The sequence below is a fragment of the Pelodiscus sinensis genome, chromosome 1, assembly GCF_052426305.1.
Source record: "Pelodiscus sinensis isolate ZL-2025 chromosome 1, ASM5242630v1, whole genome shotgun sequence".
NCBI classification, from domain to species: Eukaryota; Metazoa; Chordata; order Testudines; family Trionychidae; genus Pelodiscus; species Pelodiscus sinensis.
In genome coordinates, this window is record NC_143052.1 from 337,767,906 (window position 1) to 337,790,668 (window position 22,763).

The following is a 22,763-nucleotide window of genomic DNA, read 5'->3' on the forward strand; positions in this document are numbered from 1 at the left end:
CAGTGATGGGCAACCTAAGCTAGTGAGTGGGCCACATGAGTGGCCCTCCTTCATCTCAGTGGGCTGCAAAACTGTTGTACCCAAGACGATCTCCCGAGATAGGGCAGTTTTGCTAACTGCGCGTGCATACCTAGAACTGGCGGGGAATGCCATTTGAACTATAGCAGATCTGTGTTTGGATGCAGAGAGAGCCAAAGGCACTGACAGTCAATGTTGTGTACAATCAACATGCACCTCACTTTCTGTGCCCTTGCTTTACATATGTTTCACCGTAGTAAGACTGGTAGGAAAACAACACCAACAGATATCTCGTGTGTAACACATAGAACACCAATGGGTCGCATGTGGCCCTACGGCCACAGATCATCCACCACAGTAGTACAGTCACTCTGCCTCATCAACCCTGAAACTTCCAGCAAAGGAGCCACACCTGATGGCAGCAATTTTGAGTCCTGTCTATTACAGACAGGAATAAGTCCATCAGCTCATTTCATTTAGACAAGCCAATAATGTCTTCAGTGGTTCTGCTGATTTGGGTGAAATTGAAATCCATAATCTATGGGTGCAAAGACCCATTCTCTACTAATTTTGAAGGTGCGTATATTTTTCCCCATTGGGTACATTTTTTTCTGTCCTTTAAGTCCTAGATATTTTATTAATTATAAGAAACTTTTCCTGTTAATTAAGAGGTTCAGTTAGCACAGCCCACAATGTTGTGGCTAAATTAATTCATTAGCGCCTTTAAAAAAATAAAAACACTAACAACCAAAATGTGACCCTCTTGGAGCTGTAGTTGATGCTGCTGTTCCACACCAACTACCATAAAATGTAACTAATTAGGTGAAAAGGAAAGAGCACATCCATTACATAGAAATCAGCCTGTCAGGTTAGCAGTGGGAGTGGGGGAGCACAGTATCAGAGCCAAGATGAATGTCCCCGCTCATTAAGAGAAAGGACTGGTAGAGATGGGAAGGGAGACTTCTGACAACACAGATCGGAATTCTAAGCAATTGTTACTTAATCATATTGGCACGTGAGCCACTGCTGTGCACCAGCATTCTGTAAATGCTATTTTTTCTAAGGCAGGCAGAAGGGAAGTGTAACCAGTAACCTGTGTTTCACTCCATCAGCTCCCTGACAGCCCCGCTTTGGGAAGTTAATCTTTTTTCATTTCGTCTGTCATCTAGTGCTATTCGCATACTCTACAGTAAGTAGGCTTCTAATGAATCTATTTTTGTTTAAGTGACTGCAGCCTCATTTGAAGCCCCACAATGGAAAGTTTCTTTTAGCTCTGTCTTGCCTGGTGGGGTTGTTCGGATTGGCTGACAGCCTGGTGAATCACAGCTGCCTCCATTCGGTTATAAAGTCAAGGTTTTTTTTTAGCGTCAAAAATTATACAATCATGGAACTGGAAGGGACCTTGAGAGGTCATTAAGTCCAGTCCCCTGCCCTCACAGCAGGACCAAGCACCAGCTAGACCATCCCTGACAGGTATTTGTCTTACCTACTCTTAAATATCTCCAGTGATGGAGATTCCACAACCTCCCTTGGCAATTTATTCCAGTTAGGAATAAATTGACAGTTAAAAAGTTTTTCCTAATGTCCAACCTAAACCTCCCTTGCTGCAATTTAAGTCCATTGCTTCTTGTCTTGTCATCAGAGGTCAAGGAGAACAATTTTTCTCCCTCCTCTGCGTAACACCCTTTTAAGGTATCTGAAGACTGTTCATGTCCCCTCTGAGTCTTCTCTTTTTCAAACTAAACAAACCCAATTCTTTCAGTCTTCCTTCATAGGTCATGTTATGTTCCTGTTAATGTACAGACAAAGTGGATTTTCATGATACTTTACTAAACTGGATTGAGCTGTCTTCTGCCATGGAAACATAACAGTGCCATGGAAGAGAAAAACTGCATGTGAAATCCTGGACTCTAGCAAGGTGGGGCCCTATTTTTGGTTCGTGTTTATAGACTGCCCTAACAAATATGATTAATAAGCTAATATGATCCTGGGATACATAAAGAGGAGAATAAAGTTGGAGTAGATCACTATTTTACCTTTTTATATGGCACTAGTGTGACAGTTACTGAAAACTCAGTATCCACTTGGGGAGCCCCAATCAAGAAGGATGTTGGAAAATTGGAGCGGGTTCAAAGAAGAGCCCTGAGATGGAATAAAGGTTTAAAAACCACGCCTTATAGCGATAGACACAAACAGCTTAATCTGTTTAGCTTAACAAAGGGAATTTTAAAGGGTGATTTGATGGCAGTCTCTAAATATGTACATATTGAACAAATATTTAATAACTAGCACATTTATCTGGCATTGCTAAGATCTTTAAGGAGGTGCTCAGTGTAGGGGTCTGAGGGTGTGGGGTGTGCAGGCATCATGATTTGGGGGCTGAGGAGGCACTCTGAGCAGGGGACTGTGTATGTGTGCATATGAGCCGCTTGCTCTTATCCTTCCTGTCTTTCCCCTCACCCTCTGAAGAAGGGGAACAATCAGCAATGTCCCAATGCACATTTTTAGGGGGGGAGTTCAGCCCCTGCCTTCCCTAAAAGGTGCCTGGGGGTGGGTGGCTCCAGGTTGGGTTCAGTTCCAGATTGGGGGGTGTCCCACCAGCCAGCCCATTTCACCTGCCCAGTGATTCTGTTTCTTTTCTATATAGTTTCCTGAGAAGCAATCCCACTCCAAGAACATCCCATTTTCCTGGCATAACCAAATTCTTACCTTACTTCAAGTTATGATAAAAAGAAACTATATACCAAACTTGTGGTTCTAGCTCTTACCATTTAGGAGTTCTTGAACAAACAGACAAACAGACAAACTCAAATATATAGTAGATGGGCTCTTCAGTCTAGCAGAAAATGTTTTCACCTGATCCAATGCTTGAAGTTGAAGCTAAATAAATTCAGAATGGAAACAAGAAGTAAATTTTTAGCAGTGAGAGTAAAGAGAAGAAAAATTTCCTCGAACATTTTTGACTAAATTTTGAAAAATTGAAAAAATGTCAGCCATTCATTAGAACTTTTGTGAATGCAGATTGACTTGAGCACAGTTACAAAGAATTTGTTTTAAGAACTACTAGAACATTTTGAATAGTGATAGAGATGTAGCCGTGTTAGTCTGGGGTAGCTGAAGCAAAATGCAGGACAATGTAGCACTTTAAAGACTAACAAGATGGTTTATTAGATGATGAGCTTTTGTGGGCCAGACCCACTTCCTCAGATCAAATAGTGGAAGAAAGTAGTCACAGCCATATATACCAAAGGATACAATTAAAAAAAATGAACAAATATGAAAAAGACAAATCACATTGCAGAACAGGAGGGGGATGCGGGGGGGGGGGGGAGAGGAAGGAAGGTAAGTGTCTGTGAATTGATGATATTAGAGGTAGGGAAAGTGGGATGTTTGTGAGTTAATGGTATTAGAGGTGATAATTGGGGAAACTATCTTGGTAATGGGTGAGATAGTTCAAATGTTTGTTGAGTCCTTTTTGGAAAGTGTCGAATTTTAACATGAATGACAGTTCAGAGGATTCCCTTTCAAGTGCAGATGTAAAAGGTCTTTGTAGCAGAATGCAGGTGGTTAAGTCATTGAGAGAGTGTCCTTTCTGGTTAAAATGGCAAGAAACTGTTTTCTCTTTGTGATTTTGTCTGATATCTGTTTTGTGGGCATTAATCCTTTGGCGAAGTGTCTGAGATGTTTGTCCAATGTACATAGCAGACGGACACTTTCGGCACATGATAGCATAGATTATATTTCTGGATGCGCAGGAATATGTGTTCTTGATCTTATAATATGTGGGCTCCCCCCAGCAGACCAGGGAGACAGGGAGCAAAGCGGTGGAGAACCCGGGCGGCGGGACTGCGGCGCTTCTCGGTCCCACTGCCCACGCAACTCTGCCTCGGGCTTCCTGTAGTCAGCCTCTGGTCAGTTTCAGCAGCGGCTGAATCTGGACGCCAGTTCTGACTTACATACAGATTCATCTTAAGAACAAACCTACAGTCCCTATCTTGTACATAACCCAGGGACTGCCTGTACTACAATGCACTTGGATCTTAAAAACTAAGCAGAGAGTACTTGGTTGAGAGACTTTCAAGGAATTCGCTTTGTGTGTGCTATTGGTGTACATTTTCTTTTGAGTCTGTGTTGAGTCAATGAACCCGGATGGTGCAAGGAATCCATGTAGAAGAGGATAAAAAGGAGCGCCACTTTTACTTTTTCTGTACAATTCATTATTTTGTATATTTCCATTGTCTCTTTTTTTCTATTAGGTCTTATCTTAAGAAATAAACAGTTCCCATATTTCCAAGACATGTCAGATGTGGAGCACACATACAATGGGCTGAATATTGCAAACACACATTTAACTTCACATATGTCAGTAGCTCCATTCAAGTCAATTGTGTTTTCAAATATACAGAAAAATATACTTTTTGTATATGTAATTTTGTATGACAAGACATGCTTGAAGTCAATTGAACTGTTTGTGTATGTGTGTATATGCACATGCTTGAAATGAATGGAATTACATCTGTCTATGTGTGTGTAAAGTCTAGGATGTGAGTATTAGTAGGACTGGGGCCTATAACTCATTTTAAATAAATGGAGCTGCCCTTTCTTGAGCCCAGCCGGGGCACTGTTGCCGGGCGACCAAACGCTTTCCCAACTGGTAGAGAGCGGGGTCCCTCAGGTTGGGGTATTGGTTCGGGGTGGAGGACCCGGAGATAAATAAGGGCACGTTGGGGTCAGAGGAGGAGATAGAGGAGAGAAGAGGAGAAAGAAAACAAACAAGCAAAAAAAAAATCCCACATACACCAAAAGGACTTGGAGTGGAAAAGAGGCACAGAGGAGGAAGAGATGGGGGGAAGGAGCCTGCAGGGGGGAAGGGCATTGAGGACTGCAAACACCTTGAAGGAATCCCAGGAGGGCAAAGAGTCTGGTGAGAAGGGGGGAGGAAGCAGCCCAGGGCAGTGAGGGTGGGGAGAGGGTCACACAAATTCATTTAGCATTTTAGGGGGTCGTGGTATCGCAAAGTTTGAGAACCCCTGGGTTAATGCCTTCTTGTCATGTCTGATGCATTAGTCATCAAAATGTTAACAAATATGCTCAGCACAGGTATTTCTTCATTCATCAACAAAATGCAGACACCCATGGGGAACATAAGGAATGCTTCAAACCAGAAAAGGAAGAGGAAAATCAGATCTAATAAAAGCAGGAGGAGGTAATTACTAATGTTGGAAATTTAACAGGATACTGTAATAAGGTTAGCACATCCTAATAATAGCTATCTCTTATATAGTGATCTCAGAGCACTTTACAAAAAGAGGTAAATATCATTATACCCATTTTACAGATAGAGACTGAGGCACACAGAGGGTGTATTCAGCAAATGTAGGTTCCCCTAGAGTTTTGTGTTCCATATGATTACATTCCACATACAGAAATGGCACCTTGTGAATAAATCAGTGTGTTTTCAACAAACCGGTGGCTATCATCTCAAATTATTTATATTTGCCCTTTGACATAATTACTATAAATATGACAGCAAAAAGATATTTCTAGTATGCATTAATTAAATGACTGCTTAGAAAGATAGCAGTCTCCTATTTTCATGGACGTGTAAAAGAAAGCAACACTCAATACAGGTTTTTGGACTTCTTTCATTGGCAGATATTTTTTTTAATACCAAAGGAAAAATTTCTGATCTGAGATCCTCCACTGTATCTCTCTGAATCAGTCATGACTGTAAGAGATAATCAAGAAATTAGAAAGTGCAGGCCACATTCTGAACTTGTGTAAACAAGAATAGCTTCTAATGGGATATGGGAAAAAATACCCTAGCTGGCTTTCCCTGCACTGAAACAACAAAATAAGTCATCTACACAAAGACTATACTAAAAGAGAACAAAGTTGTGCTAAAAAACAGCAAGCAAATGGTCTGCTGTTTTTTTTCTGTAACAGACTAATGCTAGTTATTCTGAAATAATGGTGCAGTGTAGACACACCGTTGGAGAGGCACAGTGTCACAACTGGCTCTGCCTGTCCCCATGGAATCAATGAGGCTTCCGGTGGGTGAAATCAGATAGGGTATGTCTACACTACCACCCTAGTTCGAACTAGGGTGGTAATGTAGGCAACCGGAGTTGCAAATGAAGCCCTGGGATTTGAATTTCCCGGGCTTCATTTGCATAAAGCCGGGCACCACCATTTTTAAATGTCCGCTAGTGCGGACTCTGTGCCACGCGGCTACACACGGCACGGAGTAGGTAGTTCGGACTAGGCTTTGTGAAACGAGGAGTAACGGTAGTTCGGACTAGGAAGCCTAGTCCGAACTACCTAGTCCATGCCGCATGTAGCCACGTGGCACAGAGTCCGCACTAGCGGACATTTAAAAATGGCGGCGCCCGGCTTTATGCAAATGAAGCCCGGGAAATTCAAATCCCGGGCTTCATTTGCAACTCCGGTTGCCTACATTACCACCCTAGTTCGAACTAGGGTGGTAGTGTAGACATACCCATAGCGACATCTGGGGGTTAGTTTGTTAGTTCCCTAGGGAAGGGACTGCATCTTGGTAATTTCGTCAAAAGTACCCAGAATTTTGGGAGCTCAGTGCTGACTTAAGCCATTGGGAGTCCCTATTAAGGGCCAGATCCGGAGCTGATGTCAAAAGAAACTCAATGGCAGTGAATAGCCTTGTAGGCAATGGAGCAATGCTGATCTACATTTTAAAAATGAACAACAGGATCTTTTTTATTTAAACAAATGCAGTACCATATTTAACTGGCTGTCTAAACAGCCTTATGGGGTATGTACATTACTATTATTATTCCACTTTTGCATGGACGAAACTGGAGGACAGTGAAACTCTCCCAAATTCGGAGTTGGAGACTCTGTTAGGGCATGTCTACACTCTGTAAAGATCGACCGTCCAGAGGTTGATCTTCTAACATGTGATTTAGCAGGTCTAGTGTGACCTCCAAATCAAATGTTGAGGGTAGCCCCACCAGAGTCCGGTAGTCCTCATTCTGTGAAAAGTAAGATCCTGTCAGCCTCCCACAGTGTAGATACTGTTGCGGCTCAGTTTAAGGTAAGCCAATTCCCTTGTGTACCTTAAGCTGACCTGCCTGGTCTAATGTATACCAGGCCTCTGAGAGTTCTTTATTTTCCACATCCATGCTCAAAGCAATATATTGAACTTCTTAATGGCTAAAATTATTGCAATCCTTTGTGTCAGTCAGAGCTTCAGAGAGTATTGTGCTGGTCTAATCCAAAGCAGGCCAGTAAACAAATAGGGAAGACTCCCAGGAATATCAGGATGCTTTGGATTGGATTGGCTTCAATGTTAGTGCAAAAATGCCATTGATTCCAGCATGGCATACAGATTATTATGAAATAAATCTCTCACCTGTGCTGCCATCACACATGCTGTTTTAGTTCCCTTTGCCCAAAATGTCATACGCCGTTCAGAATAGATTGTGAATCTAAGCATTTACTTCTAAATAAGCTTTACCAATGGCAGCTGTTACACTAACTACAGCCACTTTTAACAAGTAATATATACTTGGCCTTTTTCTAGTAGCAATCTCTAATTATATGGCTTCCCACTTATTCCTTTTATTTTTCCTTCAGCTTTCCAGTGAGAGAAAGTAAGCAAGGGTCTTATACCATTATTTAGTAGTTAGCTCTAGCAGTAGCATATTCCCACCCAAGAACTGTCAGTGAGCTACAGTAGAGTAAATTTTGTTTATTTTGATTCTAAGGAGCCATTTAGATAATAACTCTGCTCTTAAGTGCTTATATAGCCCTAATTACCATTCAACAGCCCTCTGAGGAACCAAAAGAACTGTTATCCCCATTTTACAGATTGGGAACTGAGGCAAAGTACTAAAAGTTTTGACTAACATTACACACAAGGTTGATTGTAGATCAAGGTATTGAACTCATATCTTTCAAGTCTCAGGCTAGTCACCTAGGGTGAGTCTAGACTACAGGGTTTTGTCGACAAAAGTGGACGTTTGTCGACAAAATTATACCTGCGTCTACACTGCTGCTGAGTTCTGTCCACATAACATCGACAGAACTCAGCAGTTTTGTCAACGGCGGTAAACCTCATTCTACAAGGAATAACACCTTTTGTTGACAGAGTTCTGTCGACAGAAGACGTTATTGCGTCTACACTGTCCTTTGTGTCTACACTGTCATGTCAACAAAGCGGCTTGCTTTGTTGACAGAACTGGATGTAGTCTAGACGCTCTTTGTCGACAGAAGCTTTGTCGATAGTATCTGTTGACAAAACTTCTGATGACAAAAGCCTGTAGTCTAGACGAACCCCAAGTCAGTAGACTACCCTGTCTCTCTTGCAGAAAAGAAACAGTGGAGGATGAAGCAAAATCCAGTGCTGTCCATTATGCCTTTCACAAACAGCAGGACACATCAGCCCTTGTGTTCTTCCCCACATAGACAAAATGTAGGAAAAGTGTGCCTGTGGTCAGTACAGTGCTTGGAGCAGTGTGGGGATAGAGAATGGCCTCATTTTAGCCATTCTTCTCAGACAGAATCTCCTGAGAATTTTTCAGCCAAACTAATAATTCTTTACTTAACATGGGTGAACCCTTTTTTCCCCCAGCGAGACTTATAATTTAGTCAAATTTGGGTTCATTTTCACAGACACCAAAGAGCACATTCATGTCACCAGGGTAATTCACCCACGTGCAAAATTTCAAAAAACTTACTCTAAAGGATGGGGACCCCAGGGCTTTTCAGGGAAACTGCTGTAATAATTTTTAACACAGAGGAAAATATGTTATTTTGGCCTAACCTCATTCTTGGAAATAGCTGCATTATTTTAGCTAAAACTTCCCCAAACCATTCAGCCAGAAACAGACACTCTGCATGAGATATTTCAAGATGAATAGTTCAGGTTTGGCAAACCTTTAAGCAACTAAACAGGGTCTTATAAAAGAAAATGTTGCCCTAAGGGTAGGTGTTGCTACTTGCAAAGCCTATAATAAGTAACAGTAAAAATAGATGCACAAATACTGCTGAAGTGAATGTGTTTAAAAGTTTGAAAGAACATTGGCAATATCTGCCTAGCTCTGGGAATTTAGTCTTGTTTTTTTATTCCACTGACACATATGCAATTGTAACTCTGTTTCCTACCTCTGTGTTAATCTTGCACTGAGTTACAAAAGCAAAAGCCCAAAATATTCAAAATGACCTCTCAATTTTCCAGTCCCACTGTGCTTGATGCAGAACCAGAAAGTGGAGCAGAACCAGAGGTGGCTTTATACCATCTTCCATCCCCCCCAATATTTAGGCTAGTGTAAAGTACAGCAGCCAGAAAACTTCTGTAAATTCATACTTCACTGCCTCTAGGTCTGTTGTGGAAGCTGGGGATTTCAAGGGTTAAGGATGCTCCAGCTACACCAATTTTCCTGTGAATGCAACTTTCCAACCGTGGCCTGGTGGGGGCTCCACACACTCAGTGATCCACCATGTGCACTACTGAAGCTGTGCAACGCAGCTGGAGCAGACCCAAGAATGAAAAACTCTTGGCATAAACAATGTAAATGCCAATAAATGACATAAGGCTGCTGGGTAGAGTTAATGACAAATTATTTGCTGAACATCTTAAAGCATCTTCTCAGAGGTCGATAAGTAACATTTGTGCTCCACACAGGTTTTCATAAACAACTAGTAGATATTGCTGAGCCAGAAAGTCAAAGCCGTTGCCTTCTATTATACAGCATTTCCTTTTATTCATCCTCCCACATGTTATGGGCCATGGACCAGTGTTCCAAGGGGAAGTGTTGGAAACACGATCACACGACAAATATGTAACTGGATGGGACAAAGCACTCAATAACACACTACAGTCTGTTAACAATCCTGCAGTGGCCCCAAAAGGATAACTGACTGAAATTGGCCTTTGAAGATTTTGATTTCTCTGATTTTCTGATCTTGAGAAAGGCAACAGTCTTAGCCTTGATCTACACTAGGGAGTTATTTCAAAATAACTCTTCTTATCTCAAAATAACAAGAAGAGTGTCCACACTACTGAGCCTGTTATGTTGAAGTAATGGGCTGGTTATTTTGAAATAATAACTCCTGCTTTCCATGCAGAATAACCCTTATTTTGAAATAGTTACTGTCATCAGTCTGGGTTTCAGGGTTGTCTCAATGGGTTCCTTACAGGTCATTTACTCCATCGATGGTAATAAACTTTCAGCCACATGCGTGCATGCTCCCCTGTCTAACACGTTAAACCTGTGCACTTGAGTCAACACAACTGACTCTCAGAGAGCCCCAAGAGACCACAAATCAAATAAGGATTAAAATCACCAGAGCAGGTTTATTGCCAAATTACATACACAAATAGTTGTCAGCAGATAGACTCGCCACTGTGCCACTACATCTGATGTAAGCCGTGACAATGTGCTTATGTAACCCACACACTTGGGCTATGTCTACACTGGAGCGATCTTGCGCCAGAAGTATGCAAATGAGGCTAAGCATGGAATATCGCTGAGCCTCATTTGCGTATCTAATGAGCCGCCATTTTGCAGAAGAGGCTCTTGCACCAGAAGGAGCTGTCTACACTGCCCCTTCTTGCGCAAGAACAACCCTCTTGCGCAATGCCATTATTCCGGAAAATAACCAGCGTGGCGGCATTGCGCAAGAGGGTTGTTCTTGCGCAAGAAGGGGCAGTGTAGACAGCTCCTTCTGGCGCAAGAGCCTCTTCCACAAAATGGCGGCTCATTAGGTATGCAAATGAGGCTTGGTAATATTCCATGCTTAGCCTCATTTGCATATCTCTGGCACAAGATTGCGCCAGTGTAGACATAGCCCTAGTGTGGTTACTAAGCAATGCAAGTGGTACCTAGACCACAGCAACAGTTAAGACCAAGAGACTTCTACAGCAGGGGCTGGGAGCCTGCTGGCTTTTAGCTCAGAGGGTAGAGGCTCCTATACTCAGATCCCAGGTTCAAATCTACCCCGTGGTGGTTACACTAGCACCCATTAACACCATTATGCCCCCCATAGTCTGCCGGAGATCACCCTTTGCAGTGCCCTTTTATAGACACATACGAACAAATTACATCACTTCTGATGTACCAGATTGCCACCTTCTGTTACCTAGTTACTACCCGTTACCTCAAAGAACTGGGGCTTACTTACTATCCTCCATGCTGTTAACTTCGACCTGGTCCTGAACCTCAGTCAGTAGGTACATTAGATTTTGGGGAGTCGGTTGGTACCAAGAGGTTTCTTATTGAGATTTTCTGCTACTCCCCTCTGACTTACAGCCTGTACTTGATCTAGTGCCTCCGTATGTTCTTCTATGCTTGACCAAACTTATATAATCATATAATTATCAATAGGGCCTCTTTCCTGGCTGCTGTGTTACTGAACCAACGTCTTGCTTATTGGATTCCAGGCCAGTTGCTGTTTTTATATTTCAGGCCTTTATTCAGGCCTGCTGACTCCATGTTACCAACCCTCTACTTACTACAGTTATTTTGGGAGTTATTATTTTGAAGTAAGTTATTTCAAAATAATTTCCTAGTATAGACATGCCCTTAGTGAGAGAGAAAATCCTTGCATGGGTGGAGTAACTTTAGCATGTTGTAAGCCCATCACTAACTCCACATGGTAGGCCTACCTGATCGAGGCCTGGGTACCAAAACCCAGCACAGCTTATTGTGATTTCCTGCCTGTCAGACTGACTCTATGATGATGGATGTATAGCACCTTTTGGGGAGTGAGCCACATAAGCAAAAATTCCTTCCAGGGAAGCCTATACTGTGCAGAGATGCAAAACCTCACTGGAAATGTTATACCAGCTGTTTAATTCAGAAGTCAAGGGGACGCTTCACATTAGCTGTTTGATACTCCCTGGGCGGTAGGTGAATTGTTGACAAGGGAGGTCAGGGAACCCTTCCAGAAGAGCTCCTCACCCCATCCATCAAGCAGGCTTGTGTTGATTCCCATCTATCACCTGTGCAATATCACAGAAGTTACTGTATACCTACAACTGCTCTAGCCAGCAAACACACAGGCACATATAACAAGGGAACACAATGGATGGGATGGGCTGTTGTCCCTTAACCTGTTTCATTGCTTGTGCCATGTGTGTGGGGAGTGATCTTTGATTTTGTTGGGCCTGCCCTTTTTCCTTGGTTGGCTGTTCTCTTTGGGAGACAGCTTAGTAGGCTGCATAGCCCACTTTTCATAGGAGACAGAGCTCCGCTCCATGCTGGCTGCTGCTGAGTTGTGCCCAAGGGTTCCACTTCTTCTCCTTGAATGTAGAGTAGCTATTGACTGTGGTCCACTGACATTAGCAGTGTCAAGATTTAGCACAAAGTACAATTGAACTTTGATATGTGTAGACATATGTTTCTATCTTGTCACATACTCGCAATCATTTTCTCTAGTATAAAAATTCAGCTATATCTTATCATAAGAAACAAAGCTCACAAACTTTCAGAGGGGTAGCTGTGTTAGTCTGTAACATAAAAAACACCCAACACCTTAAAAATCAAATGGTCCTGTAATACCTTAGAAACAAGCTCACAAAGTTACCCACATTTCTAGTTACAGGTTTGTTCACTCAGAGTGGCCAAGAGCAAGTAATTGCTCATGTTAAAAACAGCCGCATGTTTCTTTTAATCAGTATGGTGATTTTAAACTGATGCTATGCTCAACTTCCCAAGCATAGAGAATCTGGGACAGGCCCAGAGCCATTGTTAGTTGAGATACATGAATAATTTTGTAAGGAATCATGAAAGGGATTCAAAGTGAAGTGAGAGAATTAATTCACAAATTATAGTTAATGCACTGTAAGATTATGAGATGTTCAAATAGAATAAAAAAAAGCTGTAAATACTGCATGCAGAGCCACCTCATAATAAAGAATTGACACACTAAACAGAGACTGGTTTGATGGGGAAGAAATACATCCTTGCCACTTGTCACATAGTATTCCCAGATGAAGTACATAAATAAACATGCCATTCACACATAGCACTTCTTCCTACAAAGCTGTCAGGGAAGTGAGGTGTAAGAATAATACTGGAGACCCAGGTGGCACAGGAAAAACCTAGGTTGTGTCTTGTTTCTTCTGGTAGAGAAAAGGGAAAAGGATGTATTAGGCCACACAGAGCTATTATCAGTTCTATGACTCCACTGGGCCTGGATTCACCACTCCATCCGTGCACAGCATGGAGAAGGGAGATGAAAGAGAGCTGGTTCCTTAGATAAGGAAGCTTGGTCCTCGGGGAGGTTATGTCAGGAATCTGGGCTTGCAGCAGCATTAGTGTTGATGCAACCTCATCAGTATGTCTGCAACAGGTTTCCTGATTGACCACATGATTGGCATAAAGGGGCAGCAGGCTGGCTCTGTGACTTCTCCTGTGTTACCTGGTTCCTACTGTTTCTGCCTTGCACCTAGCCTTGATGTAGTCGTACTCCTGTTTGGAACCCCTCATTGCCCTCATTCTGCTTGCTCCAGCTCCTGAGCACCAGGCCATCAGCTCTGTTATCAGCTTCTGATTTAGGGTTGCCAACTCTTCTGATTTCATCAGGAGTCACCTGGAATCAGGCTTATTCTCTGAGGGTGTGTCTAGACTACATGCCTCCGTCGACGGAGGCATGTAGATTAGCCAGATCGGAAGAGGGAAATGAAGCCGCGATTAAAATAATCGCGGCTTCATTTAAATTTAAATGGCTGCCCCGATCTGCCGATCAGCTGTTTGTCGGCAGATCGGGGCAGTCTGGACGCGATGCGCCGACAAAGAAGCCTTTCTTGATCGACACAGGTAAACCTGGTTTCACGAGGCATACCTGTGTCGATCAAGAAAGGCTTCTTTGTCGGCGCATCACGTCCAGACTGCCCCGATCTGCCTACAAACAGCTGATCGGCAGATCGGGGCAGCCATTTAAATTTAAATGAAGCCGCGATTATTTTAATCGCGGCTTCATTTCCCTCTTCCGATCTGGCTAATCTACATGCCTCCGTCGAAGGAGGCATGTAGTCTAGACACACCCACTGTGTGGCTGCAGCCTGCACTCTGAACCAGCACCCCATATACTCTCCCATGCTCCAAACCCTTTTCCACACTCCAACCCCCTAACTCAGCTTTGAATCCCCTTCTGCACCTACTCTTTCCCAGAGCCTGCATTCCACACCTCCTCCAGGACCTCAACCCCCTGCCCCAGGCTTAGCGCAGAGCCCCATCCCAGTCTGAATCCCTCTGTGAAAACTATGCTCCATTTTTAGCCTGCTAGCTCAGAGCCAGCACAGATATGTCATCTGGAGCTGGTATTTACACCTTCAGCATGTATTGCAGACATACCTGGAGAGGCACATCACAGAATTTCACCCTTTATCTACATGGGCAGTTCTGCATGTTCTGTTCTCATTTGAGGAACGGAACTTCCACTGCCCTGTAGATCTACATTGCAGGTCTCTTCTCTGTGGCCTGGACTTCCTTCCATCAATCTATTCATAGTTTCATGTGCACATGCTAAGATAATGTAGCATATTCAGTGGAAATCTGAAGTGTTCTGAAAGTGATAAATATAAAATGAATGCAGAATATAACATAAAGAACTTTTTAACCTACCTGGTCACTCAGTCATGGATTTAAAAGTAACTGTTTCTACAAAGGAATTTCACTAACCGATTGCAAAGAGAGTCTGCAAAACTGGAATTCATCAACAGATTTGACCCTGGGTTTAAATAAAGACATTAACTGGTTGGCACATTACAAAACCAATTTCTCCTAATATTGACATCTGCATTTCCACATTAAAAGTTATGTATGGGACACATCCTGCCCACTTAATCAGCCTCATTAACATGGGTTCTACAGTTGACAGGTACTACTTCTGCTCTTGGTTTCTCTTATTTCCATACTAATTCATCTGATGAAGTGGATTTTGCAAATGAAAGCTCATGATTCTGTATATTATGGTTAGTCTCTAAGGTGCCACAGGACTACTCATTGTTTATAAAGAACTGTAGTTAGTCTCTTACACAGTGCTCATCACCATGCTGTCTGGGCCAAGATTCAGCAATTCATCCTTATTCAGCAACTCAATTTAGCACTTGCTTAATTTTGCATATGTGTTTTACGTGCATGGAGTTAAGCACTGGCTTAAGTTTTTGCAAAACAGGAATGGACTTCATCACATGTTTAAATATGTTGCTGAAATGAGGGCTGAACATCTTCTATATACAAGAGGTATACAAGGCAAGAAAAAGGAAGCAAGGTGCTGAGTTGTTTGTTTTATTTTTGCTATTATTATTTGGTTTTGAACACAGAATAAAATATATTGGAGTCAAATATTTTCTTCCCTTGATGATGTAAACCTAGAAAGGTCAAAGCATCTATACAGATTATGCTATCTCATTAATTTACAGAAAATAAAGAGGAAATTCAAATATAATTGTAATAAAAGCTAGTCTGTTCCTCCACTGCATCCGGCAAGGATGTGATTAACAAGAAAACTTATTGCTATCATGCCTTAAAGCTCTTTCAGAATTATAATGTAACTTAACAAATAGATTTACAACAGTGACATGTGCTAATGGTTGCATTATCACCTAATAATGTGGCACTCCTATTAACATGTCTCCGTTTAGGTTCCCTAATGAACATTCACTTCTATTGTAAAAGACAGTGAAAAGAAAGTTATTGCATATTAAATAGTACCATGTGTTTAATTTAGCATATTTTTGGAAGATTAACATGTCCATTTTCATCTGCTTAGAATCTATGGATCAGTTTCCACTGGTATAAATGTAAATGGGTGGATTATTTAGATTTTTGTGTTCAATATTCCATTCGAATTTATAAAAATCAAATCTATCCAAATACTTGACATTAATTAATACAGTGCTGGTTAGACTGTGTAATGGTGCCCAGTTTTAAGGACATCTTTATAGTTTTCTACATTCCTCTCACATTTTACATTGTTTAAGTGTGATTATTATTTTCTTCCCAAGAAATACTGGTTAGTCATTCCTTTTGAACTTTTATTGCTGCAAGGCGGTTGCAAAGAAAGATAGAACTGATTCTTTCACACCATTTTTACACTGGCAACTTCATTGACTCCAGCTCAGTTATTGCTAATTTACACAAGTAAAGTGAGAAAACAAATAATTCCTGATGTTTAATATTTTTCTCTAAAGTGTTGAGATCTGGCCTCCATCAAGTGTCTTGTTCTGGAGGCTTATATCCATCTGAAAATCAGTTTTATACACTGTGGTTGGACCATCTGCCAAACTATACACTACCAATTTCTAACTGCAGGTGTGAGTCAAGACAGTAACATCCCAAACAAGTCTCATTAATGCCGGCCCTGCCAGATGCCTCATCTCATCATTGTCATGTTTCCATTATGCCTCTGGAATTTAGGGCAGTGACAAAGCACCTTCACTCCCATTGGTTTCTGGCGAGTCTCTGAATGGTTTCCCAGCTATGCCCTAGGTTTTTCAACTCAGCTATCACAGTTTTGGGTTGTTTTTTTCTTGCCTTCAGGTGTATATCTTGTTGCCACACTGGTGATAGAATCAGTTTCCATCCAAAGCACATGGCCAATGAATCTTCAGTGCATCCAAATAAAAATGCTGCTCATATCCTCTTGGTTTGAGGTTGTTTTAGCCCAAAAGATATGGAGGATGTTTCTGAGGCAGGTTGTATGCAATGAAAACAGTTTGGTCATGTCGTACTTATTTCCTAGCATTCTGCATTATAAAATAATGTTGAAAGTACACAGCTCTGATAAATCTTGAGTATGGTTTTGGTGTTGTATTTTGATGATTTTCAGACTGTATTTAAGCTCCTAAAAGTGTTCCCAGATTTACTAATTTTGTTCTGGATATCTTGGCTTGTTCCACCACTCTGGCTGATGGTGCTGCCCAAGTATGTGCATGTTTCTGTTTGGCTGAGAATGTTAGCCTTTATCCTTATTGGTGTAAATGAGGGAAAATTAAAGGTCATAATATGTTTCTTACTGCAGATTATTTTTAGTCCATTCTGCTGGCTGAATGTGTTGTTTTTTTTCTTGTATGTGGTGTAGGTTATGTGACAGGAGAGCAAGATCATCTGTGAAGTCCAGGTCTTCTGGGAATAAAAATATGTTCAATTAATGCCTCTTGGCATGTCTTCAGTTGTGAGCTGCATTACCCAGTCAATGGAAATGTTAAAGAGTATTGCAGACATGGCATACCCCCAACATACTCCTGTTTTGACTTCAAAACCGAGTTAACTATGATCAACATGAGGAGACCTGTGGCACCTTAAAGATGAAAAGATTTATTTTGGCATAACCTTTCATGGATAAAAACCAGATACACAAAATGGGCTTTTGCTCACAAATATTTATGCCCAAATAAATCTTTTCATCTTTAAGGTGCTACAGGACTCCTAGTTATTTTGGCAGACTTCCATGGCTACCCTTCAGAGACTGGTGATCAACACTGGAAGTAAAGTTTAAATAGAAACTTTTGATCATGTTGATTAAATGGAGAGGGATTCCATATGCCCAACACAATGTGTCATAGGCTGCTCCTGGGTATCCTATCTAAAGCCTTCTCAAAGTCGATGAAGTTATCTAAGATACCTCTTGTTTAAAGCCATCAGCATTGCACTGATCATCATAAGTCCGAGATATCAACCACCTTTGTTGTGTCCTGGAATACGTTTATTTCCAAATTGAGGGACTGCCTGAAAGTCCCTGGTCACTGGAGCTGCCTTGGGGATATGTTTGCATTTCCTTATTCTCTCCACACATGTTACTTCTCTGATTGGACAGGTGAGGAATCTCCTAGTTTTTCTGTTGTCAGACATTGGCCTTCTTTTGGCTTTATTTCCTTGTGTGTGGTGTTCATGTTGTTGTGTGTAAAGGCCACTTCTGCTTTACACATAAGCACAGTTGAGTGTGAGTTGGATGCATTTTCCTTTCTTTCCTTTTTATTTTTCCCTCTTATGTCCTAGGATTCACGCTACAATGCCCCAGTTCCTTTGGCTGGCCTTTTCAAGTAGAGGTCCTTGCGTAAGAGAGATGGGTGAGGGAAACTGTAGTAACATCATGTAGCACCAAGAGAAAAAAATAAAGTACTGGAACCACATATGTGTTGTGGGAACAAAGAAAGGGCAGTTCTGTTAGCCAAAACATTCATTACACCCAGAAAATGTGTATGTAAAGAATTTGCATGTGCAAAGCATCCTTTTCCATGCTCACAAACCAACAAGTCAAACACATTTTTAAAGCTTGCATGTTTTGTAGGTGCAATTGCATTTGCTCAACTATTTGCATATGAAGTAAGTGTATTTTTGCTGTTGGTATTTGAAGGTTTGGGCCTGTCTGTATACCACATCATTTTAAAACCCAGCACAGTTTCCTTTGCAGTCTACAAAAACAAATACTAGGATTTGGTCACTTGCAGTAAATTCTTTTGCAAACAACCTCAGTCATTAATCCTTGCTTAGTATGTTTCCTTATAATCACAGTCTGCACTTTGAACTTGGCAAATCAAATATAAGAAAATATAGTATCTTTCTTGTGCTTTAGCTCAGGCTAAATATGTCTAAAAGGAATTGGGCACTGCTTTGGGACAAAATTTCACATCTGCAAGGGCACCTTTTTTTTTTTTTTTTTTTTTGATTTCTCACTGCTTCCTAGGATCTCTTTAGCAGCTGTGGGTTTTGGGTGGCCAGCATTGGGAAAGCTGATCAGGTGTCAAAGTGCCAGCTGTGTGACTCACTGCAAGTTATTTTCAGCATTGTTAGCAAAGCAAAACGGGAGCTAGTGCAGAATGGTAGCAGTCCTAGCCGATAGCAAGGAAATATCTTTGCGGAAGCATGGTTTCAATTGAACCAAGTTACATGGCTTGAAGAAATGTATTGCAGTTGGATCTAAAATAATTTTGTTAAAGAGAAGCCTTTCCATGTTCCACCAGATGTGTAGATACATAAACACAGCCATACACACCTCTGCCTTCTGCACTTTAATCACTCAGGTGTGCCAAACCCTGCATCGTGCCTGCACATTACAATACATCATACAGACTACTCAGGGTCTATAATGTGGTCTCACCCTGCAATACAACACCATGGTGCTTCAGGGCTGGAGCACCCACAGAGAAAAATTAGTGAGTGCTCAGCACCCACCAGCAATCATGCTCCCTCCCCTATCTCCTCCCCACACTGCCTCTTGCCCACTCATGGTCCCGAAGATCAGCTCCTCCTCTTCACTCTCCGCATGTCCCCCCTCTCTCCCCGAACACAGCTGTTTCATAGCTTGCAGGAGGCTCTGGGAGGGCCAGGGAGGAGCAAGGATGGGGCAGGCTGAGGGGAGGTGACAAAAAGGAAGCATGAACAAGATGGAGCTGAGTGGAGCAGGAGCAGGAAGAGGCAGAGGTTTTAGGGAAGGGATGGAGTAGGGGTGGAGACTTAGGGGAAGTGGGTGTAGTGAGGGCAGGGCCCAGAGCAGAGTGGGGAGGGGGATTCAAGCACTCTCCCAGACAGAGGGGAAGTTGTCACCAGTGACTCACAACACAGTGTCTATAGTGTGGATGACAACTGTGACATTAGTGGTGGAGTTTAGCTGCTCATTAGCAAGTCACTCATTATCATACATGCAATGGACATGAAACAATAAGTACAGACCACCTCAAAATGTAGGGCCTTGGTGCAGGCAGTGTGGTGCATCAGTAAAAGTCATCTGCTTCCCCTGTTAGCAGCCCTGCCAATAGGGTCTGGCAGTCCTGCTGCAACAGCACTTCACTGCCCCTTTTGCCCAGGGAAGCAGTGACATTAAAGCATTGCTGTGGCAATGGTGCCAGACCCTGTGGCAGGTCTGCTGATGGTGGGAGGGGGACCATAAGGGGCAGCTGTCCTGGAGTCTGGTGATTTGAAAGGGTCTGGGGCTCCAGCCAGTGGCCACAGAAGATGGGCTGGCAGGCGTCTTATCGCAGTCCCACCCTTTCCACTTAAGGCCCTGCCCCTTCTGGGGTCCCATAAAAACTCCCTTCCCTTGCTAAAGATGCCGAGCCTAGTGCAGTCCCGGCATCAACTTTCACCCCTGCACATCAGCAGAATGTTAGGACTAGAATACTCAAAGAGTTGACTGAGGGAGTATTTGTAGACTCCTGTGCAGATACAAGATTGGTTTGCAGTTCTGCAAAAATGATCTGCAGATATCTGTATCCACATCTGTAGATGTGGATACTGATGGATATCAAGTGGCTATCTGAAAATTTGCAGGATTCTAGATAAAAAATGTGTATCTGCATCCACATGGCTGTGTCTAGACTGGCCAGTTTTTCCGGAAAATCAGCCACTTTTCCGGAAAAACTTGCCATCTGTCTACACTGGCCGCTTGAATTTCCACAAAAGCACTGACTTCCTACTGTAAGAAATCAGTGCTTCTTGCAGAAATACTATGCTGCTCCCGTTCAGGCAAAAGTCCCTTTTGCGCAAAAGGGCCAGTGTAGACAGCTGAGATTTGTTTTTTGCAAAAAAGCCCCGATTGCGAAAATGGCGATTCGGGCTTTTTTGCGCAAAAGCGCGTCTAGATTGGCCATGGACACTTTTCCGCAAAAAGTGCTTTTGCGGAAAAGCGTCCATGCCAATCTAGACACTCTTTTCCGAAAATGCTTTTAACGGAAAACTTTTCCATTAAAAGCATTTCTGGAAAATCATGCCCGTCTATCATAGATCATAGAATAATAGGACTGGAAGGGACCTCAAGAGGTCATCGAGTCCAGCCCCCCGCCCTCAAGGCAGGACCAAGCTCCACCTACACCATCCCTAATCTGCAAAAATGACGTAGACGTAGCCCATCTGTATCCGCAAAAATGAGCCACAGATACCCAAATCCATATCCATGGATATAAAGCAAATATCCATGGATTTTCAGGACTGTAGGTGTCTGAACCATTAGCAATTACCTTTGAAAAGTCATGGAAAAGTCAGATGGACGAGATTCCAGGGATCTGGGGAAATAAGGCAAATATAGTGCTCATCTATAAAAATGGAAATAATGACAATGACAACCCATGGAATTACAGACCAGTAAGCTTTATAACAGTATCTAGAAAGATAATGGAGCAAATAATTAAGCAATCCGTGTGCAAACACTGATAAGATAATAAGGTCATAAATAATAATCAGTATGGATTTGTCAACATCAAATCATGTCAAACCAACCTAACAGCTTTCTCTGACAGGATTACAAGCCTTGTAGATAGGCAGGAAGCAGTAGATGTAATTTATCTTGATTTTAGTAAGACTTTTGCTTACCGTCTTCTCAAAAGCTAACTAAGGAAATACAACCTAGATGGAGCTACTAAAAGGTGGATGCATAACTGGTTGAAAAACTGTTCCCAGAGAGTAGTTATCAGTGGTTCATAGTCATGCTTGAAGGGCAGAATGAATGGGGTCCCACAGGAATCAGTTCTGGGACTCGTTACGTCCAATGTCTTCATAAATTATTTAGATAATGGCATAAGAGAGTTAAATTATAAAGTTTGCAAGTCTTAACAACATTGGAGAGGTTGCAAGCAGTGTTCGCTCTAATATTTTCCATCCATGAGCAGAGTGAGTTTTGTCTTGTTCACCAACAATGAGGTCATGTGCACTTGTTCAGTTGTATGCCACTGTGGCACCTTCCCAATGGGAGAATTCCCCTGCCAAAGGAGCAGCTCTTGCTTTCCCTTTCTTGCAGCTCCGGGCAAGGGAGCATGAGGGCATGAAGATGAGGGCAGGGGTGGTGTGGATATGCATTTGGTGCTTTGGTAATGGGGAGGAAGCCCATAGCTTGACCTGCTAATGTGAGATTAGGCACTCAGTGTAGCAGATAACTGCGCTTGCAGTCTCATGCCACTTTGCCCACATGAAATGAACAAGGCATCTGAAACCTTCTGTGATGCTTTTGCGGCCCAATGTCCCTATGCTATATGCAGGGAAACTGAGGCACAGCGTAGTCAACAAATTGCCTGAAGTCACACAGGAAGTCATCAACAGAGCTGGACACAGATAAAAGCAAACTGCAAGGGTGCGTATAGACTACTTTCCTCTTTCAAAAGAGGAATGCAAATGAGGACATTGAAAATGCAAATCTCACACTTCATTTGCATAATCTCATCTGATCGTTTTTTCGGAAGAGATTTTTTCACAAAAAAAAAGCAGTCTAGATGGGGTTCTTTCTAAAAAAAATCCTTTTTCGAAAGAACCCTGTAAACCTCATTTTTTCAGGAGTAAGGATTCTTTCGAAAAAGGGTTTTTTTAAAAAAAAGAACCCCGTCTAGACTGCTTTTTTAAAAAAAAAAAAAATCTCTTCCGAAAAAGCGATCAGACGAGATTATGCAAATGAAGCATGAGATTTGTAAATCAGCACTTCATTTGCATTTTTATTCCCCCTCATTTGCATTCCTCTTTCAAAAGAGGAATGTAGTCTAGATGCACCCCAATAATCCTACCTTCTCCCCTTCAGCTCACTACACAGAATACCTCCTACACGTCAAGGCTGCAATAAAAGATCCAATACAGTTCTTAGCTCTAAACTTGTTTATGGTGTGGATTCTTGGGCAGTGATCCATTCATCCATCATAGACAGCAAGTGGGCTTCAAATCCAGGATTTGTTCTCAACTCTGAGCATTTCATTTTTGGCACCTTTCCCTTCTCTGTTTCAATAATAGGAATGAAGAATCCCTTCAACCCCAACCAGCGGTGGTAGCAACCCTCCTGCT

The 22,763-nt window shown here is 42.2% G+C and overlaps 1 long non-coding RNA gene across 5 annotated transcripts; it reads left to right on the forward strand.

The window, feature by feature from the left end:
- Window positions 1–1,058: 1,058 nt before the first annotated feature.
- LOC112547272 (uncharacterized) lies at window positions 1,059–17,158 on the forward strand. Of its 5 annotated transcripts, none has more exons than XR_016348934.1 (4): window positions 1,059–1,207; window positions 1,781–1,936; window positions 5,114–5,224; window positions 17,089–17,158. It is a non-coding gene; the product is annotated as an uncharacterized LOC112547272 (long non-coding RNA). The 5 variants fall into 5 exon arrangements; XR_012901632.2 differs by having other exon boundaries at window positions 5,119–5,224; XR_012901634.2 differs by lacking the exon at window positions 17,089–17,158 and adding an exon at window positions 9,379–9,591.
- Window positions 17,159–22,763: the final 5,605 nt, after the last annotated feature.